Source organism: Leptosomus discolor, chromosome 4, assembly GCF_034619465.1.
Source record: "Leptosomus discolor isolate bLepDis1 chromosome 4, bLepDis1.hap2, whole genome shotgun sequence".
NCBI lineage: Eukaryota > Metazoa > Chordata > Aves > Leptosomiformes > Leptosomidae > Leptosomus > Leptosomus discolor.
Window position 1 is genome coordinate 53,123,796 of NC_141394.1, and position 6,008 is coordinate 53,129,803.

A 6,008-nucleotide genomic window follows, 5' to 3' on the forward strand; every position below is an offset into this window, starting at 1 on the left:
CAGATTTGACTGATGAACTAGAATCTGATTGATGGTCCAACAATGCTCACCATATGTCCCTTCTCTGTATTCCAGGAGACTGGATAAACATACAACACTTTCTTGAAATGAAAGAAGATTTTGTAAGAGCCATGTACATAAAAAGAGATTTTATCTCCAGAGATATTCTCATCTTTAAAAGCACAATAACTTTTCATTTAGTTAGGGACATATAGGACAATTTGTTTCTTCCACTTCAGCTGCATTTGTCTTTAGGTTCTTAAGGAAAAACAAAAGCTTTCTTCTTGCCTGAGAATGTTTTTCTGTCTTCCTTTTTCCTTAATTTTTTTCAGGATGAGCTTCGTGATGTAAATCATATCGACAATTTAAAGTCACCGTAAAAAACAACAACGAAAGTGTTTCGTCTTACTGCAACAGCAGCGTAAAAGTTTAGACACTGGCAGGAGCACACAGGGACTCTGAAGGGTGTAAGGTCATTTGTTAGGTTTTTTTAAATCCATTCTCTTTTCATTTCAAATGACCACTGGAATGTCATGAGCATTTGGGAATCACTGCTTTTGCCTTGAAGGTATGTTGAATCTTTGCTGTGGAGAATGACCATAGTGCTTTAAAATCTAACTGACCATCAACATTTCCAGATGTGCAAGGAGGACTCGATTTCTTTCTCAAAGCTCCTTTTCAACACACAGCCAGCCAGCAATGCCGTTCAGAACATATGGAAAAGGCACCAAGCGTCTGACCTTCTGCTGGAAGAGACCTTTACTTGAGATTTGTCCAGTGTGTATCTTACATAGAAACTAGTGCTAAGTATACAAAGCAAAACCACATTTTTGGCTTTAGTGAAACAAATTGCAGCCCCTGACACTCCAAAAGAATGCAGGCTACAGAAAAAGGAAGAAAAAAATTGATGCATCCAAAGTAAGAGAAATCCAACATGCTTAAATCCAAACCCTCCCAAACGTTGTATTTAAATTAAAATATCAAGGGAATAATTTCCTTTGATAGACGCAGTATTTCTGCTCAAAAGGTCCTGTGCAATTCTGTTTCTGCATGTACACCTATGGTAATATTGATTTTCATGATTTTTAATTATTGTTGTTCTTTAACAGAAAACTAAAGGGAATAATATTATTTATTTTTGAGAATAGGAAACCCTCATACAAATTAAATTATACATGTGAAGTGGTACACATTATACGTATTTATTCTGTTACACATGTAACGCAACAGCTAATACCATATTTCCTCCTTCAAAACAAGAGTCTTTTGTTCTTTGTCTCTTTTCCCCTCTCTATATAACAAAGCAATATACCTTTAAATGAGGAAAATTCCCAAAGTAACAAGCAAACAAAAACCTAAAGCTTGATTTAGTGTTGTAGTGCTATGGTAGTAAACGAGGACTCAGGAAATGTCCTCTTCCAAATGTACAGCTAATAACAGAGACTTAAAGCACTGTTATAAAATATAAACTATTCACCAATTCTTTGCTGGGCTGTACTCCAGGGAAACTGTATTCAGCTTTGCAGAATTCTAGGGCTGACAGAAACGTAAATAGAGTAGATGTCTATATTGGAAGAAGATTTTGCTTTTCCACATTGAAACTATCTCAGAGAATTTATAAATCTAAGAATGGATAATACTTTCTTTTGCCAAACCCCAGGTATGATAAATGTATCCTCTAAGAAGAGCATTTTAGCCATGTTTGTTTTGGAGCAGCAATAGCAGAATTGGTAATTGTATGAATTACAGCTTATGAACAATACAGGATGCTTAGATAGTGAAGTTGCTTTAAGGTTTTCCTGCCAAATATTGTGCCTGTATTAATCCAAGTATTGTTTGATTCTTTCGCGTGTGACATGCCATTTCTCTTCATTTTGCAGCATAATTTGGCTTCGGAGCTCAGGAAGTACAAGGTGGTTACACAGCTCTTTGCAGTTAACGCTCTTGCTGCCAGTAAAATGCTATGGATCCTGCCATAGGCTCAGTCTTTTAGAAACGTTTGGAACAAATGTATTTCAACTATAAGAAGCTATTTTTACATTGGAAAAACGGATGTAAAAAGAACCATTTTGTTTGTTTAACTGGATTGGTTTATAGGACTAGCCATTTGGCAATAGCATAAATTTCTTCCTGTTGATAAATCCTCTGCTTGGCATTAGACCCCATTGAACTATATTCTGTCTTTCTACCATGGATGGTACACATATATCTTTGTCTCGTTTTGACAAATCCATCACTTAATGGACAAAAATGTGAAATCATTCAAACACAATGACTGAAAGACAGCTCATCCAAAATATTAATTGCAATTCTGTTTTAATGTTTGAGACATTCTAAATTCCTGTACATCTTGTAAAACCGTCTTGCATATTTTTGTTATTTGACCTATTACAGAGAAAACTTTTTGCAGAAGATCTCCCTTTATCTTCAAGATGTTAGTTCAGGCAGGCGTTGATGCCGTTGTTTGTCTTGTCCGGGTTCAGTATGGGGTTTGTCCTCAAAGAAAGGTTCCTTGTGTGAGACATGGCAAACAATTAATAATGGCTGTATCCTGAGGGCACTTGGTGAGGGGTAACACAGGCGCATGCAGCTGTAGCCACAGGCTATGTGAGAGAAGCGCTCATGCACAAAGAGCGGACAAGAAAGTGAGAAAGGGGCAGGAAAATATCTAGGGGGACTTCAGCTGTGGGAGCAGCAAAACAGGGATGGCTGGGATGGTTTTAAAAAGGCCAAAAGCAGAAGATAGATGTTCTGGGTGGTTGTATATGCTGTTGAGTCCATTTACAACTATAGGGAAGGGACAGAATAAGATTTGTTCCAGGCAGCCTTTTAACTTTACGATAAAAAGTTACAAAATATTTCAGGAAAAGGTGTTGCCCAGGAGTGTTTGTAGATGATTCTCCAGGGGAGTGGCGGGATATAATGCCAGGTCTTCACACAGATACATCTCATGCTGCAAAAATCTGTCTGAAATTGATCCTTTCATCACACTTTGTTGGCTACTTAGATGACTTCTCTTTACACTTGAAAAATGAAGAGGATATAAAAATAGCAATATGCCATGGAAATCAATAGGGACTGCTTATGTGTGTCCAAAAGAAAATATATGGCCTCTGGAACCATTTTTCATCTGCTGAAGTCATTAGCTTGGTGGAGAGAGAGTGCTTGGGGATGAAGGGGTTCAGGTCCTTGGCCACAAAGCCCAGCATTGGCTAGCGAGCAGCCCTGACCAGCTCCAAAGTGCTTTCAGCTAGTCCTTTCTGTTTAAAAAGGTTGTGGCTCTGGCATGAGATCTGTTTGGTATCACTACACATGGGCATTGACATGTTCCTTGTCAATATTTTCAGGAATTCAGCTACTTGCTAGCTAGTGCTACAGCCCGATGTTGGAAGGAAGCCTATAATGGAAAAAAGTCAACAGGTTTACACAGAAACAAGCCAATATGTGAATGAGAATATATATCAGCCTTGGCAGGGCACACTGTTATTGAAATATCCTATCTTTCCCCTTACCACAGGGTGGTTTATACCTAGCAATAGGAGGATAATTGAAGACTGGAAGGGTTAGAAGTGATTTAGTTTGGACTCGACAGTCCATGGAGATTTTTACTACCATTATGTGTGTGCAGAAAATTCTCCACAGGAATAAGCAAGGTCGGTGGTTGTACCATAGCACAAAACACTCACATGACGTTTTGCCTTGATCCACCCTGACAGCCATTTAATGCCCTCAGACTTGCACGGATGGGACTGAAGCATGGATAGGGGTCCCAGGTAAACGGGATGGGGTTTGGCATCGCAAGTCAAGGGTCCTTTCTTTTTTGTGCTTCTCTCATGACTCTGGGTTGAACGAGAAGGTGCTCTGAGTCAGGCCAGTGCAGGGAGGAGAAATCAGTCATTGCTGTTTCCCCACACTCAGCTTTGATCAGATGTTGTAACTTTTTTAGAGAACAAAATCCTTACTAGCTCCAACACTGATCAGTTATCTGATTTAATTTGTATTTTGACTTAAAGGCTTCAAAATGCCATTTATCTTAAATAAACCTCTGATCTTGTTTTTCTGAACGTGCTAAGCCGTTTTCTCCAGTCATACCCCAGATCTCCCACAGCATCTTCTTCCCTTGGCCTGGGGTCAAGTGTCTCGGTGGGACAGTTGGTGTGGGGTCCTGCTCTGAGCTTTGCTTTCACCTGTGCCCCTGGGATGCTAAATAACCACTGCCTCTGTGGTGTCCACATCTGGAGATGGAGAGAATGGAAGTTGCCTCCTCTTGTAAAGCGTTTTGAATTCTCTGATATCTGTCTGCAAAAGACCGGCCTCCAAGCTCTGTTTCCACTCTACAAAAGCAGATGTCTAATAAGCCTAAAGTTTGCAAAATTCTTCCAATTTTTACAACAAACAGCAACATTTATTGTAACTGTTCTTGCTCAGATGTTGCCACAGGAGAGTCTCTGCCCTTTAATTCAGTGCTGAGACCACCACAAAGACTGCACATTCCTTCTGATTACTCTTTTTGCTACACACTCCCTCCATTTTTTATTTTTTATCTTTGGAGAGGGTGAAACAAAGTCAATGAGTGCCTGCCTGAAAGAGGGATTAGGGACTGTAGATTGCTGTTTTGAAGCCTAAGCAAGAAGCAAGAGAGGAGGCCCGTCTGTGGGCTTAAGTACAAACCAGTTGGTTCCCATGGGTAACAGCAGTGTTGCTTGCTGAAGTGAGTTTTGAAAGTGGTTTCAGGATGTATGTTTTGATAGCCAGTTACATCACACATTTTCCAGCACAGCTTTGATCCCCACCTCACAGAACTCCTAAGAGGATGCAATGGGTGTAATTAATTCTATCAGAAGAGTTGGATTGTATATTAATTTCTCCCCCCAAAAAGGCACAAAGAATTCCTTGGTATTCTGCTAGCCCTCCTCACTGTGAAGGGTGCTATGGTAGCTAATACTACTGAAGAACTTCCCACTTTGTTTGCTAAAAACTGCTGATTTAAAGGTTTAATAATAGTTACAAATTATTTCATAGAGCACAGAGTACATGCTTAATATTAGGATTATAAATTATCTTTCTGTAACTCATATCTAGGACCCTAAACATTAACTTAGAGGCTCAACTTTCATGACTAGTGTTTGAAAACAATGCTCCTGTATTTTCATGTGTGCTGATCTCTGGAACATTTCAAAAACACATGCTCTACATCCCCAAAATGTCAATGTGCACTTTCTGCGCAATCAGAAGATATGTTATCCATCGTGAAAATAGGGTGTTGCAGAGTTGCTTAGAGAAAAAGGCCATTATGTCTCTGTGGCATGTGACTTTTAAAGAGGTTTTAATGTGGTTTAGTGCTAAGTGTGGCACAAGTCCTACCTCCAACTTCCTATTCAAGAGAGCAGGACATTCACGGGTAACACACAACATATACTTGGCAAGGTGCAAGTTTCTGCCATCATCTTAAACCTTTATGTAGCATGTACTCCACTTCCTGAATCCTAGATTTTCAGACTATAAAAGGATCTTTCTAAATAAATGGGTCAAAAGGATGGTTTTCAAAGATGAGGCATGCTTTGGTTCAGAGCTCTGTCAGGCACAATGGTCCATCATGTAGGAATGATGCAGATCTATGCAGGTTTGCCTTTCCCCAGTCAAGAATATTATGTTTTTTCTCTCCATCAAAAAGACACTAAATCATCTGTTTTACTTAAGCAGTTTCTTTGTGGAAGCCAGACCTGTTTCAGAAAAAGTCTTTTGGTGCTGCCACACCAGGATCTCGGAGTCCCAGGTCAGCACGCATTTCAGGTGAGGAGAATGACGTCTCAGTCTTTAATTTGCTGCAGGAAAAATGTCATTGATGTTATGTAATGGCTGCTGCTATTAGAGAAACTAAGGCAGAAAAGCATGCTAAAAAAGCAGCAGTATCAGCAGCATCCTGTTAATTTTCTCCCTAGTTGTTTTCTGTTGTAATTGTGACAGCACAGCAGGGTGGGAAGGGAGTTAGCAATATTTTGAAAGGA